The sequence below is a fragment of the Scyliorhinus torazame genome, chromosome 4 (assembly GCF_047496885.1).
Source record: "Scyliorhinus torazame isolate Kashiwa2021f chromosome 4, sScyTor2.1, whole genome shotgun sequence".
Classification (NCBI taxonomy): domain Eukaryota; kingdom Metazoa; phylum Chordata; class Chondrichthyes; order Carcharhiniformes; family Scyliorhinidae; genus Scyliorhinus; species Scyliorhinus torazame.
The window spans coordinates 292,062,463-292,088,355 of NC_092710.1; the positions used below are offsets into that span (position 1 = coordinate 292,062,463).

The 25,893-nt window shown below is 46.1% G+C and overlaps 1 protein-coding gene across 2 annotated transcripts in view; it reads right to left on the reverse strand.

The window, feature by feature from the left end:
- The window catches only part of atg5 (ATG5 autophagy related 5 homolog (S. cerevisiae)), a 330,107-nt gene that overhangs the window by 12,762 nt on the left and 291,452 nt on the right, over window positions 1-25,893 (reverse strand). The window lies entirely within an intron of this gene.

Below are 25,893 nucleotides of genomic sequence, written 5' to 3' on the forward strand. Positions count from 1 at the left end.
AAATTGTCAGAAAATGGCAGCAATGCAGGAATTCATATGCACAAAATTAACATCCCTGTATGATGTGATTTACACTGGCAGTAAGCATACATTTGACATCAACACCTGTACAATAGATGATCAAAATATGCAATCTTCTCCAATACATTCTTTTGAATAAGAAAGAAAGTGGAAAATAAAAGCTATTTTTCTTCCATTTGTGAGCATAGTTTTAATTTAATCCAATTGTAGGGCAGCACGGTGGCACAGTGGGTTAGCCCTGCTGCCTCACGGCGTCGAGGTCCCAGGTTCAATCCCGGCTCTGGGTCACTGTCCGTGTGGAGTTTGTACATTCTCCCAGTGTTTGCGTGGGTTTCGCCCCCACAATCCAAAGGTGTGCAGACTCGGTGGTCTGGCCACATTAAATTTCCCCTTAATTGGAAAAAATGAATTGGGTACTCGAAATTTATTTTTAGAAAAATATTTTAAAAAACTTAATCCAATTTTTTTAAACAATCTGTTATCCTCATGCCCGCAACCTGTTTTTAATTCTATAACTTGTAAATTCAGGAAGAAGAAACAGGGTTACCACCAGGCTACCTCAGCAACTATCATCTTCAACTCTTGTAAGGCAACACGGTGGAGCACGGTGGACCTCATGACGCCGAGGTCCCAGGTTCTATCCCGGCTCTGGGTCACTGTCAGTGTGGAGTTTGCACATTCTCCCTGTGTTTGCTTGGGTTCCGCCCCCACAACCCAAAGATGTATAGGGTAGGTGGATTGGCTACACTAAATTGCCCTTAATTGGAAAAATGAATTGGGTGCTCTCGTATTATTTTTTTAAAAACTCTTGTAACACCACACCAATCATTGTCCTCTTCTATCAAAATCTCCCGCCTCCTTCTCACTCAAATTTCAGAATTAGTGACATGTTTTAGGGGACAGGCAAACCATCAATTTTACAAACTCCACCAACCCTATGTCCAGCTTGCTCACATCCATGCTTCACTATTTAATTATCTAAGATACATCAGGTTATGCTCTCAACACCTCAAAAGTCTCGGCATTCTTATTCTCAATTTCTAAAGTAGATGCAAAATATCGCAGAAGATACTGGACACCGATAATAAAAACAGAAGTACGAGAAACATTCAGCCATTTTCGGAATGGGAAGCACGGTAGCATTGTGGATAGCACAATTGCTTCACAGCTCCAGGGTCCCAGGTTCGATTCCGGCTTGGGCCACTGTCTGTGCGGAGTCTGCACATCCTCCCCGTGTGTGCGTGGGTTTCCTCCGGGTGCTCCGGTTTCCTCCCACAGTCCAAAGATGTGCAGGTTAGGTGAATTGGCCATGATAAATTGTCCAAAATTGACCTTAGTGTTGGGTGGGGTTACTGGGTTATGGGGATAGGGTGGAGGTGTTGACCTTGGGTAGGGTGCTCTTTCCAAGAGCCGGTGCGGACCCGATGGGCTGAATGGCCTCCTTCTGCACTGTAAATTCTATGATTCTATGATTGGCAATATCCATGGAGGGGGAAACAGTTAATGGGCGCAATTCTCCCAAAAAATGACCAGGTATAATTTTGGGCGGGTTTGGTGGGGTGCTTCCTGCCAGCTTTTAGGTGGAGATCAAGACCTGTATTCACCCACACCTAGTCATTCTTCTGTCACTTGGGTAGTTTCTCACTGGTCAACCCCACACTTGGAAAATTTTTCAACAGTGGGGAAATGTACTTGCTGGCGAGACTGGCTCCTTAGATATTAGGGATTTTATTTATTTATTAAAAAAAATAAATTCAGAGAACCCAATTATTTTTTTCCAATTAAGGGGCAATTTAGTACGGCCATTCCACCTACTCTGCACATCTTTGGGTTTTGGGGGTGAGACCCACACAGACACGGGAGAATGTGCAAATTCCTCATGGACGGTGACCTGGGGCCGTGAGCGAACCGGGTGATTGGCGCCGTGAGGCAGCAGTGCTAACCATTGCGCTACCGTGCTGCTTTCTGCTTTATATTCTGGAGTTTAAAACCTGCATTGCACTGATGTACAGTGAGGATCAGGGAAAAACTGTCAAAACAGCGGGAGTCATTCAAGATGAAATTCTGTGTAGACATGCCCCACAAACAAATAGGGTGGTACTGCCAATGACAGTTATCAAAAACTTAATACTAGGGTGGCTTTTGGTGCAGTGGTTAGCTCTGGGACAGCGGCACTGAGGAACCGAGTTCGAATCCCGGCCCTGGGTCATTGTCCGTGTGGAGTTTGTACATTCTCCCCATGTCTGCGTGGGTTTCACCCCCACAACCCAAAGATGTGCAGGTTAGGTGGATTGGCCACACTAAATTGCCTCATAATAACTGAGTACTCTAAATTTATATTTAAAAAAACTTAATACTTTAGAAAGCCTAGAGGAGTATAGAATGTACAGGGGTGAATTAAAAATGGAAATTAGGAAAGCAGAGAGAGGGTAAGAAAAAATAATGGCAGGTAAATCAAAGAAAATCCCAAGACGTTTTGCCAACATATTGAGCAAGAGAATGAATAAGGAAACGGTAGGGCCTATCGATGATGTACATGGTAACTTGTGGGTTGATTCAGGGCAGGGTTCTCAATTAATAATTTGAGTCTCTGAGTTCATTAGGCAGAAGGGTGATTCAGACATTCTATTTAAAGAAGGACAATTAAGAATGAGCAACAATTCTAGCCTTGCCACCAATGTATATCCTATGAACAAATAAAAAGAAAATTGATAGACCATGAGTGTTTTGGAAAAGATTTACTAATTATAGCCTGCGTTTAGTAAAATATACCATAAACAAAGTAGCTTTTGTTAAACTGAAAAAAAATAACTTTCACTCATTACCTTTCAAAAAAATCAGAGATTAGAAACAAAGGAAGAGCGAGGCAGAGAATTGAATGGCTTCATAATAATTAGACAACTGTGCTTTCAAGGAAATACAGAAGCAAACCCTAAGCAAGGAGTACAAAACATTTTAAAAACTTAATTCTAGACAAAGATGGATAAATCTGCTTCAAAGAACAAAATCTGAAAATATTGTTTTTGTACAGAAGGCTGTATCCTTTTACAGTTTCAATGCCGAGGTAATTCTTTCTCAATCTACTTGATGTGGGATAATGAAGTTTACCTTTTGTTAAAATCTGTGCATCTTGCTCTCTTATTAATAATAATCATTTTATTGTCACAAGTAGGCTTACATGAACACTGCAATGAAGTTACTGTGAAAAGCCCCTAGTCGCCACATTCTGGCTTCTCCTAATGATAACATACCACTGAAAACATTATTTATAAAAATGATTTTGTCCATTGCTTTGAATATTTTCTCTGTTTACTTTTTGCTTCATTTTAATCTTGATTGTCTACTCAACTGCCAACTTGGTTTGCTGGTCAGTCCTTGGCCACACATAAATTCTGTTCCAATTTTCAGCTATTTATTACTTTTGAATTGTTATCTTTTCACTTCGGCTGGTAATCAGTTCTTATCCTCACTTCGGCCAAGGTAATGAAGTTGCATCTCTGATTAGGCAATGACTTCCATAGTTTGCCAGTGAGGCTAGAAATAGGAAGTCAGAGCAGCTAAACACGTGGCTAAACAGCTAGTATAGCAGGGAGGATTTCCGTTACCAGGATCACTATGAGCTCTTCCGGGGCAGGTGTGACCTGTATAAGAAGGACGGGTTGCATCCAAACTGGAGAGGCATAAATATCCTGGCTGCGAGGTTTGCTAGTGTCACACAGGAGGGTTTAAACTAGTATGGCAGGGGGAGTGGGTACTGGAGCAATAGGTCGGAAGGTGAAAAAACTGAGGGAGAACTAGTATATAGGGCCAGTTTGGCTCTGAGGAAGAGCAGGCAGGGAGATGTTGCTGAAAACAGCGGGATGGTGGCCTGAAGTGCATATGTTTTAATGCAAGAAGTATAACAGGTAAGGCAGATGAACTTAAGAGCTTGGATAAGTACTTGGAACTATGATGTTGTTGCCATTGAGACCTGGCTGAGGGAAGGACAGGATTGGCAGCTAAACATTCCCGGATTTAGATGTTTCAGGAGGGATAGAGGGGATGTAAAAGGGGTGGAGGAGTTGCGTTACTAGTTAGGGAGAACATCACAGCTGTACTACGGGAGGACACCTCAGAGGGCAGCGAGGCTATATGGGTAGAGATCAGGAATAAGAAGTGTGCAGTCACAATGTTGGGGTTTACTACAGGCCGCCAAACAGCCAGTGAGAGATAGAGGAGCAAATAGGTAGACAGATTTTGGAAAGGAGTAAAAGCAACAGGGTTGTTGTGATGGGAGACTTTAACTTCCCCAATATTGACTGGGACGCACTTAGTGCTAGGGGCTTGGACGGGGCAGAGTTTGTAAGGAGCATCCAGGAGGGCTTCTTAAAACAATATGTAGATAGTCCAACTAGGGAAGGGGCTGTACTGGACCTGGTATTGGGGAATGATCCTGGCCAGGTGGTAGAAGTTTCAGTAGGGGAGCATTTCGGGAACAGTGACCACTATTCAGTAAGTTTTAAAGTGCTGGTGGACAAGGATAAGTGTGGTCCTAGGGCGAATGTGCTAAATTGGGGGAAGGCTAATTATAACAATATTAGGCGGGAACTGAAGAACCTAGATTGGGGGCAGATGTCTGAGGGTAAATCAACATCTGACTTGTGGGAGGCTTTCAAATGTCAGTTGAAAGGAATTCAGGACCGGCATGTTCCTGTGAGGAAGAATGACAAATAGGCAAATTTCGGGATCCTTGGCTAACGAGAGATATTGTAGGCATCATCAAAAAGAAAAAGGAGGCATTTGTCAGGGCTAGAAGGCTGGGAACAGACGAAGCCTGTGTGGAATATAAGGAAAGTAGGAAGGAACTTAAGCACGGAGTCAGGAGGGCTAAAAGGGGTCACAAAAAGTCATTGTCAAATAGTGTTAAGGAAAATCCCAAGGCTTTTTACACGAAGAGGGTAGCCAGGGAAAGGGTTGGCCCACTGAAGGACAGGGGAGGGAATATATGTGTGGAGCCAGAGGAAATGGGCGAGGTACTAAATGAATACTTTACATCAGTATTCACCGAAGAGAAGGAATTAGTGGATGTTGAGTCTGGAGAAGGGTGTGTAGATAGCCTGGGTCACATTGAGATCCAAAAAGACGAGGTGTTGGGCGTCTTGAAAAATATTAAGGTGGATAAGTCCCCAGGGCCAGATGGGATTTACCCAGAATACTGAAGGAGGCAAGAGAGGAAATTGCTGAGGCCTTGACAGAAATCTTTGGATCCTCATTGTCTTATGGTGGTGTCCCGGAGGACTGGAGAATAGGTGTTCCTTTGTTTAAGAAGGGTAGCAAGGATAATCCAGAGAACTGCAGACCGGTGAGCCCTATGTCAGTGGCAGGAAAATTACTGGAGAGAATTCTTCGAAACAGGATCTACTCCCATTTGGAAGCAAGTGGATGTATTAACGAGAGGAAGCATGGTTTTGTGAAGGGGAGGTCGTGTCTCACTAACTTGATAAGAGTTTTCGAGGAGGTCACAAAGATGATTGATGCAGGTAGGGCAGTGGAGGTTGTCTATATGGACTTCAGTAAGGCCTTTGACAAGGTCCCTCATGGCAGACTGGTACAAAAGGTGAAGTCACACGGGATCAGAGGTGAGCTGGCAAGATGGATACATAACTGACTAGGTCATAGAAGGCAGAGGGTAGCAATGGAAGGGTGCTTTTCTGATTGGAGGGCTGTGACTAGTGGTGTTTTGCAGGGATCAATGCTGGGACCGTTGCTGTTCGTAGTATATATAAATGATTTGGAGGAAAATTAGTAAGTTTGCGGACGACACAAAGGTTGGTGGAATTGCGGATAATGATGAGGACTGTCAGAGGATACAGCAGGATTTAGATCGTTTGGAGACTTGGACGGAGAGATGGCAGATGGAGTTTGATCCGGACAAATGTGAGGTAATGCATTTCGGAAGGTCTAATACAGGTACGGAATATACAGTGAATGGTAGAACCCTCAAGAGTATTTACAGTCAGAGAGATCTAGGTGTACAGGTCCACAGGTCATTGAAAGGGGCAACACAGGTGGAGAAGGTAGTGAAGAAGGCCTACGGCATGCTTGCCTTCATTGGCCGGGGCATTGAGTATAAAAATTGGCAAGTCATGTTGCAGTTGTATAGAACTTTAGTTAGGCCACACTTGGAGTGTAGTATTCAATTACGGTCGCCACACTACCAGAAGGATGTGGAGGCTTTGGAGAGGGTGCAGAAGAGATTTACCAGGATATTGCTTGGCATGGAGGGCATTAGCTACGAGGAGAAGTTGAATAAACTTGGTTTGTTCTCATTGGAACGACGCATGTTGAGGGGCGACCTGATAAGAGGTCTATAAAAGTATGAGGGACATAGACAGAATGGATAGTCAGAGGCTTTTTCCCAGGGTAGAAAGGTCAATTACTGGGGGGCATAGGTTTAAGGTGCGAGAGGCAAGGTGTAGAGGAGATGTACGAGGCAAGTCTTTTACACAGAGGGTAGTGGGTGCCTGGAACTCGCTGCTGGAGGTGGTGGTGGAAGCAAGGACGATAGTGACGTTTAAGGGGCGTGTTGACAAATACATGAATGGGATAGGAATAGAGGCATACGGACCCCGGAAGTGTAGAAGATTTTAGTTTAGACAGGCAGCATGGTCGGCGCAGGCTTGGAGGGCCGAAGAGCCTGTTCCTGTACTGTACTTTTCTTTGTTCTTTGTTTCATAAGCTTTTAAAGATATTTCACTTTTGATAAGTTTAGCTCAAACACCACATTATGAAGTGAAGCAGGGCACCATTCCATAACCGGTACAAGCAACTCAGGCTGCGCACCAACAAAGAGTCATTGGACTCGAAACATTAGCTCTTTTCTCTCCCTACAGATGCTGCCAGACCTGCTGAGATTTTCCAGCATTTTCTCTTGCACACCAACAAATATACAATCTCTTATTAAGTACAATTGTAAGCTCTCTCTGCAATTGCCTTGTCCTATCTGGCCAAGCATTAAAATGCTGCAGCAAAGCAGTCATACTGGGCTCTAGGCATCTTAATCTGTTCTTTTCAATAAATGTTATATACTTCTCATCAGTTTGCAACATCTATGACCAGAGAACTTAACTGTGGCCCCACACAGGTCCCTTAGGTATGCGTACAATATTCAAAACAGGTATTGCAGGTACCTGGTACATTATCCAAGGACCACAACAGGCCTCACACTCCAGCATGATGCTTGTGGAGACTTTTTAAAGAATGGTTGTGCTCTTGCAAAACCAATTTTGCCAAGTGGTTGTCGAGAGCCCAGGATGACAGCTTTGCTGCAGCATTTTACTGCTTGCTCTCAATATAGAACAAGGCAGAGGAAGCTGAGAATTGTATTTAACAGGCTGTAAATTTGTTGGTACACAGCCAGACTCGCTGGAAGTGGTTATGGAATGGTGTTTTGCTGCACTTCCTAATGTGGTTTTTAGGCTTTCATTATAAATAATTTGGAGCAAAAGTGAAATATCTCTAAATCTTTAAAAGCTTATGGCACTCTGGAAGTCATTGCCTAACGAATCAGAGATGCAGCCTCTTTACAGCCTAAATAAGAACATAAAACAAATACCAGCCAAAAGAGATACCATGGAAAAAGACAGAAAACAGAAAGTAATAAACAGCTGAAAATGGCGACAGAATTTGATTGTGGCCAAAGACTGACCAACAAACATAGACAACTAAGATTAACTTGAAGCAGAAGTTTCACAAAGAAAATATTGAAAGCAAAGGGCAAAGTAGGTTTTTATAAGCAATGTGCTATGTTAGTATTTGTTTTTCTTTCAGTATCGAGTCATTAGGAAATGCCATTATTAGCCAACGGAATATCTAAAGCTTGGACAACTTCCCAGAAACGAATCACCAAGAATAATTTGTCAGAAGTAGAGAACATTAGAGGGAATACCAAATGTTTAGCCATTTCACACAGTTTAAAAATATCTGTGCTGTCATTTTCTAACAGCAATCCAGCAACATAATGGAGAAATGATACCAAGGACTTAGTTGTTCCAATTAGACCTCTGCAAGTATTTAGTCAATTTTACCCTTTGGCCCCAAAAAACAAATATTCTATGGGGGTTTTTTTCTGCACAATTTATAATCTTTACCAAGTTCAATTCTTCCATAACTGTTGTGCCATGGCAAGCCAATATCAGAGATGTTCAAATTCAACCATAAACTCTATTTACCCAGCTTTTAAAGTCCCTGTTACATTTCTGCACTACTTATGCATGAAACCTACTTCCATAACCATCGTAATATAGCTAGTGACATTAGGAGCTACTTGAAGTCAACCATTGCATATGTTCATCATAGTTTATTCTAACAGGTACGTGTATTTTAGTACCTTTGACTTAGCTGACCTCTATGACATAATCCTCTTTGGGAATGAATGCTGTTAATGTCTGCCACCTACTGCAGACCCACTGATAATGCAGTGATACAAATCCCCTTCTTCCTCTATTAGCAGTGCCAGTGGTGATTTGGTCTTATACAGGTACTTCTGTAAGTGTCCTGTTAGGAGCATTGGGAAACTGCTCCGTCTCAGTATTTTAAATTTCCTGGCATAGAGGTTAGAAAAAATTGTTCCATGATTTCGTGCAAAAAGAAGTTTTCGCAGTATTTGTGATGGCTGGAGTTCAAGCACTTATTGAGTACCAGTGGAAACAAAAGAACGAAACTTGAGCTGCAACACTACAGATCAGAAAGGGTTGCAGCACACAATAATGGTCCGTCCATGCCCAGGATCTTTCTCCGCTATTTGCTTACCCAGTGACAGTAAGTGAATGAAACATTTTAGCTCTTCAATAAACCCAAGATATTGTTCAGTAATTATTTCTTGCATAATAGGTAAAGTCTCCATAGTCCCAGATGACCATAGGCTGCTATATGTAGCCACCTAAATTGGCCAACTCCCGATTTAAAATGGCGAACGGCAAAGGCTGATGGGAAAGTCAGCCAACAAGACAAAAACCAGCAGCTGCAGGTTTGCGGTGTATTTACGTCTGCAAAAACCAGACAACATCGATACCAGCGACCATCAGCATAACAAAGTAACAGCCATCTGCATACTGATGAGCAATCCCCGGGAACAATAAGTAACATTTTGGACACACAAAGCAAAGCCAGACTCCTCGGCGCCAGCAGGGGCCAACATAAAGGAGGTGAACGAGCACCTCAAGACCGCCCATCGATCAGGGAACCAAGTCCAATCACTTAGGACCAGGTACATGGTCCGCCCCGAAAGGCGGGAAGCCCCTGGGGACTATAAGAGTTGAGCCCCAAGTTCAAATCGCTCTCTTCACTCTTCAGCAGCTCCTCTTTAGCTCTTCTTCCTGCCCGGGTCACCCAGCAACAACGAACCAACATTGACCGTGACTGGTAAGGTGAAGACCGACACTCGTAAGTCTTAATTCAACGCTCGCTACGAGATAGGCGCTCCTAGCTACCAATCCGCACCAACTTCGAATCCCGCAGGCTCAGAACCCGAACGAAAGGCCATTTGTTCCCCTGACCTGGCGGGCCAGTCCAAAGTTAAGTATAGGCCTGTTAGTTGTAGAAGTAGCTTAGACGTAGAATTTGTGCATGAGTAGCGATTACTGTGTATAATAAATGTGCTTAGATTTAAATCTTACTAATCGGTGTATTGGATTATTGATCATTACTCGGACTTGAACCTCGTGGCGGTATCATAAAGATACCTGGCGACTCGAGGGCAAAGGTAATAAAACAGAGCAATTGAACCAAGGAGAAAATCAGCAACATTATTTGGCGACATCCTGACGGGACCCGATCTAGAAGTGGAAAACCACTCCGGGAGAACACAGAATTTGAATTAGAGATCCAATTGGAAACAAAAAACCACAAGTGTTCAAGCAGTTCTGATCAATACTCATAATTCGGAAGTGTGTGTATGCATGCGTAACTAACAGGGCGATAAGGGCAATAAGATAAAAACTGATAGATTTTTTTGTTGCGACAAAACTGTCGGAAGTTTGTATTTCGGAAAGTAGCGAAAGCCGTACCCGTATTTACAGCACCGCCTTAATACCCCTGTCCCAAATTTGAAGAGCAGCATTCGGATAGGAAAGATGGCAATGCAGTGCCTAATGAACCCAGAGGAATTTGCGGTCGCAGCGACCAGCAGCAGTAGAGTGGGACAATGTCCCATTTGGGAGGAAGTGATCAGGAAATATCTCAAAGGGAAAGGATGGCCCCTTTGGAATGAATTCTGTGACAACGGGGAATCAGGTCCCGGGTGTATAGGACATACTTGGTGGGAGAACCTGAGCGAGATCCACAAAAAGAGCTTAGGGCAAGCTCGCAAGCCGATGGCAATCGTGTCCTGCTTGGCACAATTGCGAGGCATAGAGGAGGTCATTAGGACACTCCGGAAAGAAGTTCAGGGCATACATCGAATGAGTAAGGTCGATGTAAGCGAGGTAGAAAAGGAGAATTTGGAATTGAGAAGGAAGTTGGCAGCAAAAGATGGAGAGGTGGAGGATGCCAAAAGGGCACACCAGTCTTGTCTGGCACACTTAAGCAGCTTCCAGTCTCAATACGAAAAGGCCTATCAGGACACGCAACGTGCAGTCCTGGTACGTGAAGAAACAGAAAAGCAGGTAGAGGCATTACAGAGACAGTGTAGTGACCTCAAGGCAGCATTAAGAGCACTCCATGCTGCCACCACAGAACAAAGACAAAGCACGCTAGATCACGCAAAGTGCCGGAAGCAGATTGCAGAGCAGCAATCGTTGCTTTCAGTTCAGAAAGGTTTCCAGGAAACCTTTGGAGAAAAATTAGATCAGGAAGACGGCCCTGATTGGGAAGAATTGAACGAAACAGCGCAGAGATATGTTCAGGGAACATGTGGGCAGGGAAAGCCACAAAAAAGAAAAGCGCCCCAACCCCCCACACAGCAGATAGTTCAAGCTCCAATGAACCCAGTAACCACCCACCGCACAGCCACATCGGACGATGCGGAATTTCTATACTCCACCCCCTTAACAGTGACCCAATTACGGGACGCGTGCGATAAGACCACACTGTTCCTCCCCACCTCAGACCCCCACCATTTCTTTGCCACAGTCAAGCATCAGGCGACCATGTATGGCCTGGATGAGCGAGAGCATGTAAAGCTCACCGTTTTAAGTTTAGACCCTTCGGTAGCAGCAGCCCTTCCCGACCCACAGAATGTAGGAGGAGGCACCCTTGCAGAAATGCATACCGCGATCCTGGATGCGATCGGGTATAACCGGGGTGACCCCATAGATGGCCTCAACAAATGTAGGCAAAAGAAATCCGAGCACCCCACAGCGTTTGCTGGACGCCTGTGGATCCACTTTGCAGCAGTCTTTGGAGACTTAGATCGTGCTCATTTGTCCCCAGACAACATGGCCAAATGGACCCGCACCCTTATCTCCCATGCCACAGAAACAGGACAGAAAGCTTGCGCGAGTTATGCTCCCTCAGAGGAGGCCCATAACGAGAAGTGGGTAGTGAAAAGATTGTCCCGCGCTTGGGAGCAATCTATACAAAGTAAACCCGCAGTCAAGAATCCCGAGGAAAAGCAGGCCGGAGCAGATATGCAGGCAGTAAAAACACACCAGAACCCGGTATGGGTGAATGAGGGAAAGAACAGCTCCCCGCCCAAGTCACAGGAGTGTTACAACTGCGGACAGTTGGGACACTTCGCAAGAGAGTGCAATGCCCCTAAAAAGCCATAGAGAGCCCTGCAGACGGGCACTCTGAGTAAGAAAAAGACAGAGCCCATTCATAGCGTTAGCGCCTGTTCAGATCAGACGGACTTGACCAGAACGGTCTGACGGTGCACGGGCTCCCCCAGTTGGGTCTGCGACACCCTTTGGGATAGGTCCGGACGACCGGTAGTTGCAGCGAAAATTCAGGGACAGCCCATCAAATGTCTCTGGGACACAGGAGGGTCCCGCACCACAATAAATTCCTCCACCATGTTTCAAAAGGACACGTGGCCCACTACAGCCACTATCACCCTCAGCGGCATTACAGGCCACTCACAGCAGGGACACATCACAGCCCCTGTACCCACTCAAATCGGTACCATCACCACCAAGCACCCCGTAGTTTTAGTTGACCTGCCCCACACAGCAGAACACATTCTGGGAATCGACTTCATGAATTCCCACAATCTTTCATTTGATCCAGTCAACCAGTGTGTCTGGAAGAAGGCAAAATTCGCAAGAGCCCCCGCTACGCTCACGATAGGTGAATACACCAACAAAATTAGCGCAGTAGGCGAATTTTAGTTCAACCCGACCACGCTTAGTACGGACAAGCAGATTAGGGTAGTTCTGCAAAAGAACAGGGCAGCATTCGCGACCCACAAGCACGACTGTGGACGGATGACTGGCTCCGTACAAATAACAGGACCTGACCCTAGACCCCCCCAAAAAGTATGGATTTCCCCAAGAGGCAGAGGGAGAAATCTCCAAGGTAATAGAAAGCTTATTAGAGCAGGGCGTACTTAGATCAGTAGCCTCCACTAATAATGCCCCGATTTGGCCAGTGAGAAAGCCCGATGGATCATGGAGACTGACCATCGATTACCGGGAACTCAACAAAATCACCCCCGCAGCAGTCCCCACAGTAGCAACAAGTCCCGAGACCATGCTCAAGTAGGGACTCAATTCCCGATTCTTTACGGTTTTGGATATCAGTAATGGATTCTGGTCCATTCCATTGGCAAAGGCGTGCCAGTACAAATTTGCCTTCACCTTTAAAGCACAGCAGTACACGTGGACATGCCTGCCACAAGGCTTCCAAAACTCCCCCTCCATTTTCCACCGACAGCTGGCAAATGGTTTAGCCAAATTTTCTCGCCCCGAATGTCTCGTTCGGTACGTAGACGACCTACGACTGCAGACAGATACCAAGGAAGAGCACATTGAGCTCTGTCTGAACTCCTGGAACTCTTACACTCAATCAGTTGTAAAGTCAACCCCAAAAAGGCCAGATTTTGGAAGAGAAGGTGATATATTTGGGAACAATTATCACACATGGTAAACGCGAGATCGAGCATAAAAGGATTGACTCGATTGCTAAATTGCCCCTTCCCCAGAACATTTCAGCTCTCCGGTCGTTTTTAGGACTGGTTGGCTACTGCCGAAACCACATTGACGGTTTCGCCAGCAAGGCAGCACCCCTCTCAGACCTCCTAAAGAAGGGAGCCCCCTGGGAATGGCTTCGGTAGCATACGGATGTTGTGGACTCTTTAAAACAGGCACTCATAGCAACCCCCGCACTACAAGTTCCAGACCTGCTTTCCCCTTACGCCATAGAGGTAGCAACCACAGACCGCACCCTTTCGGCCGTGCTCCTCCAGGAACGACACGACCAGTTAAGGCCCGTAGCTTACGCCTCCCGACTTTTAGACGCTGTGGAGCAGGAATTTTCAGCCTGTGAGAGGCACCTGCTCGCAGTATTTTGGGCAGTGCAGTATTTTTCATATATTACCGGACTGAACCCCATTACAATTCTCACCGAACACACCCCCACCCAACGTTTACTGGACGGACGACTCAAGGACGGTACAGTAAGCCAGATTAGAGCAGCGAGATGGACCCTTCACTTGCAGGGACGGGACATCACTGTGAAAAGGACAAAGACGCACACCTTTTTAGCCGACAACTTACAGTACCCCGGAACCCCCCATGAATGTGAGATTATCTCTCCACACCACAACACAGGCCTCTTTATTGCTAAGACACCCCCCAGAAAGATAGGTAGTTCAACCCAGAGCCCCCAGCACACAGACACGTGAGAGCCCATAAAGATCTATGTGGATGGATCTTCTACAGTCTTGGATGGGAAGCGCATAACAGGTTGCGGTATCTCTGTCGAGGACGAGCAGGGACGCGCCCTCGAGGAAATATCAATAAAACTTCCAGGCCACTTAGGCACGCAGGCAGCAGAGCTCGCGGCCATCGCATATATAGTGGAACACCCAGATTCCTTCCCCAGCCCAGCAGACATATACTCGGACAGCCTCTATGTCTGCAACAGCCTCACGGAATTTCTGTCCCTGTGGAAAGCAAGAGGATTTGTTTCCGCAGACGGAAAACCCCTCCCCTCAGCCCCATTGCTCCGTCACATTTTAGAGCGAGCACAGAACAGGACTTTTGGGATAGTCAAGGTTCGTAGTCACCATCGTTCCTTCCCCCTGGAAATGTGAAAGCCGACGCACTGGCCAAAGCAGGTTCCAGGCATGGATATTTTTGGACACCCCCTCGAAAGCGCACCAGTGAGTGCGGTTCAGGTCTCACAGACAAAGATCGAGGATCTAGTGGAGGCCCAGAAGCAGGACAGCAATCTCAGGGAGATTGTAAAAGGAAAATATCCAGCACCCTATGAGAGGTTCAAAAATGCACTGACCACACATGATGGTGTGGTGTTAAAAGACACCCTTTATGTGGTTCCTGAACAGGACAGGAATCAACTGATTTGTTTCTTCCATGACGGTCATGGACATCAAGGAATCGATCCCACTTCAGCCCATCTCAAGCAGCTTTGTTGGTGGCCGAATTTAAAGGGCAATGCAAACCACTACATCGAGATTGGTCTTATCTGTGCCCAGAATAATCCGGACAGATATGCCAAAAAGGCTCAACTCAGCCACACCCGACCCGTTAATGGCCCCTGGACTAACCTCCGGATTGATTTTATAGGACCATTGCCCCCTTGCAGGAATGGCTATAAATATGTACTCGTGGTAATTGACACATTTACGAAATGGGTGAAAGCATTCCCAGCACGCACAAACACTGCAAAAACCACAGCCAAGATTTTGACCCACCACATCTTTACAAGATGGGGATTCCCCCGCAGCATTGAATCCGACCAAGGCTCCCATTTTACGGGACGTGTCATGCAGAACGTCCTCACGATATTTGGTATCACCCATAAATTCCACATAGCATACCACCCACAGTCGAGTGGTATCGTGGAGCGCATGAATCGGACCCCAAAATCCACCCTCAGAAAAATGGTCGAGCAAAACAACACCACTTGGGACTCAGTCCTCCCTTTTGCGCTGATGTTTTTGCGTAATACAATTTCTACTTCCACAGGTTACACCCCACACGCCCGCATGACCGGACGCCCCATGAAAGGCACAGAATATTTATTAGGTTTAGACTTGACCAGCCCCGAAGTGACAGCCCTCACACACGAGAAAGCAGTACAGCAATTAGTTGAAAATGTTAAAACGGCTCAGCTAGCAGCCGCAGTAAAATTGGGCACAAGGAAGAAACAGAGCAAGGACTGTTTCGACAAGACAGTGCATGCGACTGAGTACAGTATAGGACAGCAAGTCATGCTCTCCGTACATAACCCCAGCACATTCCTGTCACCAAAATACTCGGGTCCGTACTCCATTGCGGACAAAGTAAGCCCTTCCGTATATAAAATAAAGGATCCCAACGGTAAGACTGCGTGGTTCCATATCAACCAGCTGAAGGCATATGGAACACAGTCTAACCACTCACAACACGTCATGCTCGACGCAGCACACCACGCCCCGCCCACAGCCAACGTAACCCTACCATCCTCCAACACTTCCAGCCCAGCCACGGCCTCAACTCCACCCCCTAAATATACACTCCGCCCTGGAACGCCCACAGACTGCAGCAGCAGAGACAGCGACTGTGACTCGGACGATAGCCACAGCACGCCTCCCTACTATCCCAATGCAACAGGACCCACACCCAGCGATTCCGACTACGATCCCAGTGATCCCTTCATGATCACTTTCCTAAATAAACCCCACCACCGAACTACACTGACGACCTCGATTCCGTCCCCACACAGCTAGACACCAACTATTGGCACCGAGATAACTCATTCCGACTCGTCCGTAACGACGAGAGCGACCCACCTCACACCATGCAGCCCTTTCAGCCCTGATACACTCAAGAGTTTGGCACCCGGGAGAAGATGACGACCTTGGGTCTGACACCCAAACCGAGAACCCCTTTGCGACCCTGTTCGCAACCGAGAACTGAGGTGTCCAGATGATGTTTAAAAGGAACCGCTTGGGAGAAGTGGTGTCCTTTTTGATGGAACCTGCAGCATGTTTTATGTTGTTTGTAAGTTTGTTCAATGTTGTTTGTCAGACCGAAAAAAATTTTCACGTCCCCACGCCTTTTCAGCAGAAATCTCTGAGGGCTTGCCCACAGAGGCTCACTACTGCCAGACACTAATTCAGCAGAACTAGCTTGTCTGCAGAGACTTGTTCAGGTACCAGATGCCCGTTCGTAACTGCTCTTCTGGTTCAAGGGAAGAACCACTACGGCAGCCCCACCACGATGACTACACTTCTTGCCCGTTCTTGTCAGTTGCTCAGGCAGTGGAGAAACGGCTTGGGACCCGCCCTGCCTGGGAACCACCCCTCTGGTCAACTACGCTCGGGTAGGGGAGACACGGCATTGGTAGCCGTCCTACCCGGGAACTCCATCCAACTCTTACCCTTCGCGGCCCATACGCACCTCATTTTGGAAATTTTAGTTCAAAAAGTTTTGTTTTGTTTCAGGTAACCCTTAGGTTGCCAACCACATGCTATTTACATCCTGAAGCATTTGGATGGTAAATTGCACAGTCTGCGAGACGGCTCACACTGGTTCACTATTTGGAAGTGTGTCTTGTCCTAAAATTCGGTTTTTGAAAAAAGAAATGAGGGAGTCACACATAGTGACCAATTATAAAGGGAATAATTGGCACTAACGGACAGACAGACTATCGTACGAGATGTTAAACCAAAATAGTTACAGACACTATGCTTGTTTCCACAGAACTCCAGAACCGGAGAAGAGAAGGAAAGAAAAGAAGAAGCACCATGAGGACATCCTCCGGATGACTTATCTTTATGGACATTTGGTTGCGAGTGAACGCGAACCCGATGACTTCAAGCCCCCCAGCCGTTAATGTTTCACTTCCCCGCAGTATCCAGAGCCCAGTCACCAGCGACACCACACCATCTTGGTGTGCCAGGTTTATTGTAAATAAAGAAATGTAAAGAACTGTTCATGAGCAAATTGTACGATTCTGAGCTTGACTGCCAAGCCAGGAAAAATGTGTATAAACTGCTATGATTTTGTTTGTATGGTTGAGGAAGGTAGAGTGATGAAATGTTTAAGTGAGTGTAGTGTATTAAGGATAGTTAGAGGTTCCCATTTTTTTTTTTTGTAATGCATGTCCCTGTTTGACATATCACCCCTTAGAATTGTCAGTTAAAAATTTTTTGCATAGTTATGGTCAGTGTAGAGGCCATGAAAGAAGTGCCCCCCAGGTCAGGGAATGGAAAGCAACGTAGTTATGTGATCATTCACGCTTCGCATTAGGATCACAAGGAGGGTAGTGTAGCCACCTAAATTGGCCAACTCCCGATTTAAAATTGCGAACGGCAAAGGCTGATGGGAAAGTCAGCCAACAAGATAAAAACCAGCAGCTGCAGGTCTGCTGTGTATTTACCTCTGCAAAAACCAGACAACATCGATACCAGCGACCATCAGCATAACAAAGTAACAGCCATCTGCATACTGATGAGCAATCCCCGGGAACAATAAGTAACATTTTGGACACACAAAGCAAAGCCAGACTCCTCGGCGATAGCAGCAGCCGACACAAAGGAGGTGAACGAGAACCTCAAGACCGGCCATCGATCAGGGAACCAAGTCCAATCACTTGGGACCAGGTACATGGTCCACCCGAAAGGGGGGAAGCCCCTGGGGACTATAAGAGTTGAGCCCCAAGTTCAAATTGCTCTCTTCACTCTTCAGCAGCTCCTCTTTAGCTCTTCTTCCTGCCCGGGTCACCCAGGAACAACGAACCAACATTGACCGTGACTGGTAAGGTGAAGACCGACACTCGTAAGTCTTAATTCAACGCTCGCTACGAGATAGGCGCTCCTAGCTACCAATCCGTACCAACTTCGAATCCTGCAGGCTCAGAACCCGAACGAAAGGCCATTTGTTCCCCTGACCTGGTGGGCCAGTCCAAAGTTAAGTATAGGCCTGTTAGTTGTAGAAGTAGCTTAGACGTAGAATTTGTGCATGAGTAGCGATTATTGTGTATAATAAATGTGCTTTGATTTAAATCTTACTAATCGGTGCATTGAGTTATTGATCATTACTCGGACTTGAACCTCGTGGCGGTATCATAAAGATATCTGGCGACTCGAGAGCAAAGGTAATAAAACAGAGCAATTGAACCAAGGAGAAAATCAGCAACATTATTGAGGGGGGATTGACCGGAGGATCACCACACGTCAGGTGAGGGGCAACATTAAGGTTAAGAATGCGGAGCTTTCATGAATAACTTCAGCCGGCACGGGAATTGAACACACGCTGCTGGCCTCACTCTGCATCACAAACCAGCTGTCCAGCCAACTGAGCTAAACCGGCCCCCATTACACAATAACTTGATAGTAACAACTATTTTGATGGTTCAGGCCTTTACCTACAATACAAAATATGTTTTCTATATTAATCTAAGTGTTCATGATTGATGGGACTTGCCATAGATAAGCACTTTTTGCTACTCCCACACAAGTTTTGAATTTTATTGGGTGCCATCGATGTTTGCCAACAGCAACAGTGTCTATTTCCTGTCCAAAGTAACAGATGCAGAGAGTGTGCTATTTTTATATTTGTTTAAGCTTTCAGGAAAACACTGTATATTCTAGGAACTAATAAAATAACACTTCCAATTCCCTGAAGAAATCTCAGTGAACAAGTCCCTTCGGCTGAATGATTTAAAATTCTATTTTCCTAAAACATCAAATCACCCAGCACTGAAGAATGTTAGGGACCAGATACAGAAAGGAAGCAGATCAACATCAATTTAGGAAATACTATGAGTCACATGAAAACAAACTCAAGAAGTATGAACGGCCATCACAAAAACATTAACCGGAGGGAAAAACTGGAACAAATCAATCAAGCCAACACCAGTCAAAAGGAAAATAGGCACAATCACATGGCTCCAATTTCTTTTGACAATTGTTCTGGCCATTTTGGTTCCTTCACTAAACTGAATGTTTTCCCTGGAAATAAACAATGCAGAAAAATAAAACAATATCAAAGTATTTTTAGTTTATAAAAATATAAGTACAAGTAAACAAGGAGATGATTAATCACAATGCAATTTCATTTTCTCAGATTAAGCAATGCGACATGGTGGCACAGTGGTTAGCAATGCTGCCTCACAGTGGCAGGGACTGGAATTCAATTCCGGCCTTGGCCACTGTGTGGAGTATGCACGTTCTCCCTGTGGCTGCATGGGTTTCCTCCGAATGCTCCAGTTACTTCCCACAGTCCAAAGAGATGTGCAGGTTGGGTGGATTGGCCATGATCAATGCGCAGCATTAATTACAAGTATCGGGTTGGGAAGTGGGGCCTAGATAGAGTGTCATTCAGAGGGTTGGTGCAGACTTGATGGGCTGAAAGGCCTCCTCCTGCACTGTAGGGATCTATGGAATGCTTTCTATCAAATATGTGCTTTTATGAAACTTGATTATTGTATTTATGAATGCAGGGAGAAACTACATTGAAAGTCAGGCATGTGGTTGGTTGTCTGAAAGTGCAAAAATTGGTCCTGGCACCTGTATTTAAAATATGGATGTACATCGTTTGCACTGAGTGCTGAATTTGGTGCATTTGAGTGCTATAGTGAGAGTTTGGTGACTGAGGGAGTGCTGAATTTGGTGCATTTGAATGCGATAGTGAGAGTTTGGTGACTGAGGGAGTTAGGTGAGGAGGGAGTAAGGTGCTCCTTTCATTTTGTTTCCTACATTTCCGCAAAGAGTGAGAAGAGAGCCAGGAGTTTACAGAGAGTGCAGCTGACTGGGAGCAGAGTCGGAGGGCGGAGATCCAGTTGGTCCACAGGGCAGCTATATTCTGTAAGGTAAGAGGGGATGGAGGCTAGGACAGTTGCATGCTCCTCCCGTAGGATGTGGGTGGTGAGGGATACCACCGGTGTCCCCGCTGACTATACCTGCGGGAAGTGCACCCAACTCCAGCTCCTCAAAGGCCGTGTTAGGGAACTGGAGCTGAAGCTGGATGAACTTCGGATCATCCGGGAGGCAGAGGGGGTGATAGAGAAGAGTTACAGGGAGGTAACCACACCCAAGGTACAGGACAAGAATAGCTGGGTTACAGTCAGGGGAAAAAAAAAACCCAGGTAGACAGTGCAGGGAACCCTCGTGGCCGTTCCCCTTCAAAACAAGTATACCGTTTTGGATGCTGTTGGGGGGGGAATGACCTACCGGGGGAAGGCCCTAGCGGCCAGGTCTCTGGCATTGAGTCTGGCTCTGGGGCTCAGAAGGGAAGGGGGGAGAATAGAAAAGCAATAGTTGTCAGAGATTCAATGGTTAGGGGAATAGATAGGAGATTCTGTGGTTGCGAGCGAGCCTCCCGGAAGGTCTGTTGCCTCCCGGGTGCCAGGGCCAGGGATGTCTCGGATCGTGTCTTCAGGATCCTTAAGGGGGAGGGTGAGCAGCCAGAAGTCGTGGTGCACACTGGTACCAATGACGTAGGTAGGAAAAGGGGTGTGGAGGTAATAAACGAGTTTAGGGAGTTAGGCTGGAAGTTAAAAGCCAGGACAGACAGAGTTGTCATCTCTGGTTTGTTGCCGGTGCCACGTGATAGCGAGGCTAGGAATAGGGAGAAAGTGCAGCTGAACATGTGGCTGCAGGAATGGTGTAGGAGGGAGGGCTTCAGGTATTTGGATAATTGGAGCGCATTCTGGGGAAGGTGGGACCTGTACAAGCAGGACGGGTTGCATCTGAACCAGAGGGGCACCAATATCCTGGGAGGGAGGTTTGCTAGTACTCTTCGGGAGGGTTTAAACTAATTTGGCAGGGGAATGGGAACCGGATTTGTAGTCCAGCAACTAAGGTAGCCGATATTCAGGACGCTAAAGAGTGAAATGAGGCAGTGGGGAAGGGAACACTGACAAAGGAGAGTACTTGCAGGCACGGAGATGGGTTGAAGTGTGTATACTTCAACGCAAGAAGCATCAGGAATAAGGTGGGTGAATTTAAGGCATGGATCGGTACTTGGGACTACAATGTGGTGGCCATCATGGAAACTTGGATAGAAGAGGGGCAGAAATGGTTGTTGGAGGTCCCTGGTTATAGATGTTTCAATAAGATTAGGGAGGGTGGTAAAAGAGGTGGGGGGGGGGGGGGGTGGCATTGTTAATTAGAGATAGTATAACAGCTGCAGAAAGGCAGTTTGAGGAGTATCAGCCTACTGAGGCAGTATGGATTGAAGTCAGAAATAGGAAAGGAGCAGTCACCTTGTTAGGAGTTTTTTATAGGCCCCCCAATGGTAGCAGAGATGTGGAGGAACAGATTGGGAAACAGATTTTGGAAAGGTGCAGAAGTCACAGGGTAGTAGTCATGGGTGACTTTAACTTCCCAAACATTGTGCAGTGTGTCCAGGAAGTTTTTCTAACACAGTATGTAGATTGTCCGACCAGAGGAGGGGCAATATTGGATTTAGTACTTGGTAATGAACCAGGGCAAGTGATAGATTTGTCAGTGGGGGAGCATTTTGGAGATAGTGACCACAATTCTGTGACTTTCACTTTAGTAATGGAGAGGGATAGGTACGTGCAACAGGGCAAGGTTTACAATTGGGGGAAGGGTAAATACGATGTTGTCAGACAAGAATTGAAGTGCATAAGTTGGGAACATAGGCTGGCAGGGAAGGACACAAGTGAAACGTGGAACTTGTTCAAGGAACAGGTACTACGTGTCCTTGATATGTATGTCCCTGTCAGGCAGGGAAGAGATGGTCGAGTGAGGGAACCATGGTTGACAAGAGGGGTTGTATGTCTTGTTAAGAGGAAAAAGGAGACTTATGTAAGGCTGAGGAAACAAGGTTCAGACAGGGCGTTGGAGGGATACAAGATAGCCAGGAGGGAACTGAAGAAAGGGATTAGGAGAGCTAAGAGAGGGCATGAACAATCTTTGGCGGGTAGGATCAAGGAAAACCCCAAGGCCTTTTACACATATGTGAGAAATATGAGAATGACTAGAGCAAGGGTAGGTCCGATCAAGGACAGTAGCGGGAGATTGTGTATGGAGTCTGAAGAGATAGGAGAGGTCTTGAACGAGTACTTTTCTTCTGTATTTACAAATGAGAGGGGCCATATTGTTGGAGAGGACAGTGTGAAACAGACTGGTAAGCTCGAGGAAATACTTGTCAGGAAGGAAGATGTGTTGGGCATTTAAAAAAACTTGAAGATAGACAAGTCCCCCGGGCCTGACGGGATATATCCAAGGATTCTATGGGAAGCAAGAGATGAAATTGCAGAGCCGTTGGCAATGATCTTTTCGTCCTCACTGCAAACAGTAGTGGTACCAGGGGATTGGAGAGTGGCGAATGTCGTGCCCCTGTTCAAAAAAGGGAATAGGGATAACCCTGGGAATTACAGGCCAGTTAGTCTTACTTCGGTGGTAGGCAAAGTCATGGAAAGGGTACTGAAGGGTAGGGTTTCTGAGCATCTGGAAAGACACTGCTTGATTAGGGATAGTCAGCACGGATTTGAGAGGGGTAGGTCTTGCCTTTGTAGCCACGTAAAATGGCTGCGTTCCGATTAATCTGGCCAAAACCCAGGTTAAAATGGCTAACCCGAAAAACTGCTGGGAAAAGCAGCTAAGAAGACATAAGCAGGCAGCTGCAGACAGTATTGCATATTCGGCTCTGGGAAGTTAGCCCAGATCGATACTCAGGGCTATCAACAGCCCATCCACCCAGGTATCTGCAGTTACATTCTGGACTGTTTGCAGCCCATCTATTCAGACATCTGCAGTTAAATCGGCTATCCCCGGGAACAATTGCAACACATTAACAATTGAATACCGGGCCAGACGTGTCGGCGCCTGCAGTGGCCGAAACAAAGACAGGTGAGCAACCACCCCCCCGATCGAGGAACCGCCTCACCGTTGGACACATCGACCCCAGAGGTTGGGGGCAGATCCAATCACTTGGGACTCAGGGTCAAGGGCCGCCCCGGGAGGCGGGAAGCCCCTGGGCCCTATAAAAGTGAGGGTCCAAGTTCAGATCTCTCTCTCTCTCCCCTTCGCCTGCTCGAGACCTTCGCAAGAACAGCAACCGGCAACTGTAAGTTTGAATCCAGCGATCGCTATCCGGTAGAGACACCTCGCCACCGACCTGTAGCAGCCTTTTGAATCCCGCGGGCCAGATCTGATTGGACAAGCCATTCGTTTCCCTGACCTGGTGGGCTCTTCCTAAGTTAAGTATTGGCCAGTAGTGATAGGTTTATTATATAGAAAGTAGTATTAGGGTATTAATATTGCTTGTTGTGTATAATAAATGACCGTTGTTTTAATCCTTACTAAGCGGTGAGCTGTGCTATTAATCATAACCTGAACTTGAACCACGTGACGATATCATAAAGATACCTGGCGACTCATGAGCCAAGGTGACGTAATCAGAGCAAATAGACTAAGGTTAAAAAGAGCAACACCTTACAAGTCTTATTGAATTCTTTGAGGAGGTGACCAAGCATGCGGATGAAGGTAAAGTAGTGGATGTAGTGTACATGGATTTTAGTAAGGCATTTAATAAGGTTCCCCATGGTAGACTTCTGCAGAAAGTAAGGCGGCATGGGATAGTGGGAAATTTGGCCAGTTGGATAATGAACTGGCTAACCGATAGAAGTCAGAGAGTCGTGGTAGATGGCGAATATTCAGCCTGGATCCCAGTTACCAGTGGCGTACCGCAGGGATCAGTTCTGGGTCCTCTGCTGTTTGTGATTTTCATTAATGACTTGGATGAGGGAGTTGAAGTGTGGGTCAGTAAATTTGCAGATGATACGAAGATTGGTGGAGTTGTGGATAGTGAGGAGGGCTGTTGTCGGCTGCAAAGAGACATAGATAGGATGCATAGCTGGGCTGAGAAGTGGCAGATGGAGTTTAACCCTGAAAAGTGTGAGGTTGTCCATTTTGGAAGGACAAATATGAATGAGGAATACAGGGTTAACGGTGGAGTTCTTGGCAATGTGGAGGAGCAGAGAGATCTTGGGGTCTATGTTCATACATCTTTGAAAGTTGCCACTCAAGTGGATAGAGCTGTAAAGAAGGCCTAGGGTGTGCTAGCGTTCATTAACAGAGGGATTGAATTTAAGAGCCGAGAGGTGATGATGCAGCTGTACAAAACTTTGGTAAGGCCACATTTGGAGTACTGTGTACAGTTCTGGTCGCCTCATTTTAGGAAGGATGTGGAAGCTTTGGAAAAGGTGCAAAGGAGATTTACCAGGATGTTGCCTGGAATGGAGAGTAGGTCTTAGAAGGAAAGGTTGAGGGTGCTTGGCCTTTTCTCATTAGAACGGAGAAGGATGAGGGGCGACTTGATAGTGGTTTATAAGATGATCAGGGGAATAGATAGAGTAGACAGTCAGAGACTTTTCCCTGAGTGGAACAAACCATTACAAGGGAACATAAATTTAAGGTGAATGGTGGAAGATATAGGGGGGATGTCAGAGGTAGGTTCTTTACCCAGAGAGTAGTGGGGGCATGGAATGCACTGCCTGTGGAAGTAGTTGAGTTGGAAACATTAGGGACCTTCAAGCAGCTATTGGATAGGTACATGGATTACGGTAAAATGATATAGTGTAGATTTATTTGTTCTTAAGGGCAGCACGGTAGCATTGTGGATAGCACAATTGCTTCACAGCTCCAGGGTCCCAGGTTCGATTCCGGCTTAGGTCACTGTCTGTGTGGAGTCTGCACTCCCCGTGTCTGCGTGGGTTTCCTCCGGGTGCTCCGGTTTCCTCCCACAGTCCAAAGATGTGCAGGTTAGGTGGATTGGCCATGATAAATTGCCCTTAGTGTCCAAAATTGCCCTTAGTGTTGGGTGGAGGTGTTGACTATGGGTAGGGTCCTCTTTCCAAGAGCCGGTGAAGACTCAATGGGCCGAATGGCCTCCTTCTGCACTGTAAATTCAATGATAATCTATGATTAATCTAGGACAAAGGTTCGGCACAACATCGTGGGCTGAAGGGCCTGTTCTGTGCTGTATTTTTCTATGTTTTATCTATATACAAGACATTCTATTTGGCTGCAAGGGGTATAGAGTAAGGATGCATGGCTGGAAAGACTATTCCTAGATGACATAGTTACTCAAAATGCACCTAAATTTGGAAGGTTTTCTTTCAAACATTTTTGTGTCTAATTTTTATGAGCCTGAACCCATGCTGGGACAGAGGGGCACTTGCCACCAGAAAATTATACAAGGCCCACTGGCCCCTAATTACATAGGTTTGGACCTGCAGACTGGTAGAGAAGGGGCCGAGAAGGGGCCGCCAAGGCGGCCCGAACTTCAGACTGGAAATTTGCTGCTAGAAGTTACCCACCATTCCAAACCATTTTCTGATGGTCAACAGCAATGCAACATTGTGTACCGTTAAAAATTAATATCACAGTGTAACATTTTGGGGTAAAAGCTGCCAATTAATGAACAAATGAACATCTCTATCCCATGAACAAAGAACAATACAACACAGGAACAGGCCCTTTGGCCCTCCAAGTCTGTACAGGTCATGATACCACCATGGCTGTTCTGTTGCTTAAAACAATGTTTTAGGTTTAGTGAAAATACAGTAAACATCTAGGAGCAATTCCCTAACAGCACAGTGGGTGTACTTACACACGAAGGTCTGCAGCGGGTCAAGAAGGCTACTCACCCCCCCACCTTCTGAAGGACACTAGGGATGGGCAATAAATGCTGGCCTAACCAGCATCCCATAAATGAATAAAAGAAAAATTCACTCAATGCTGGAAATGGAAAC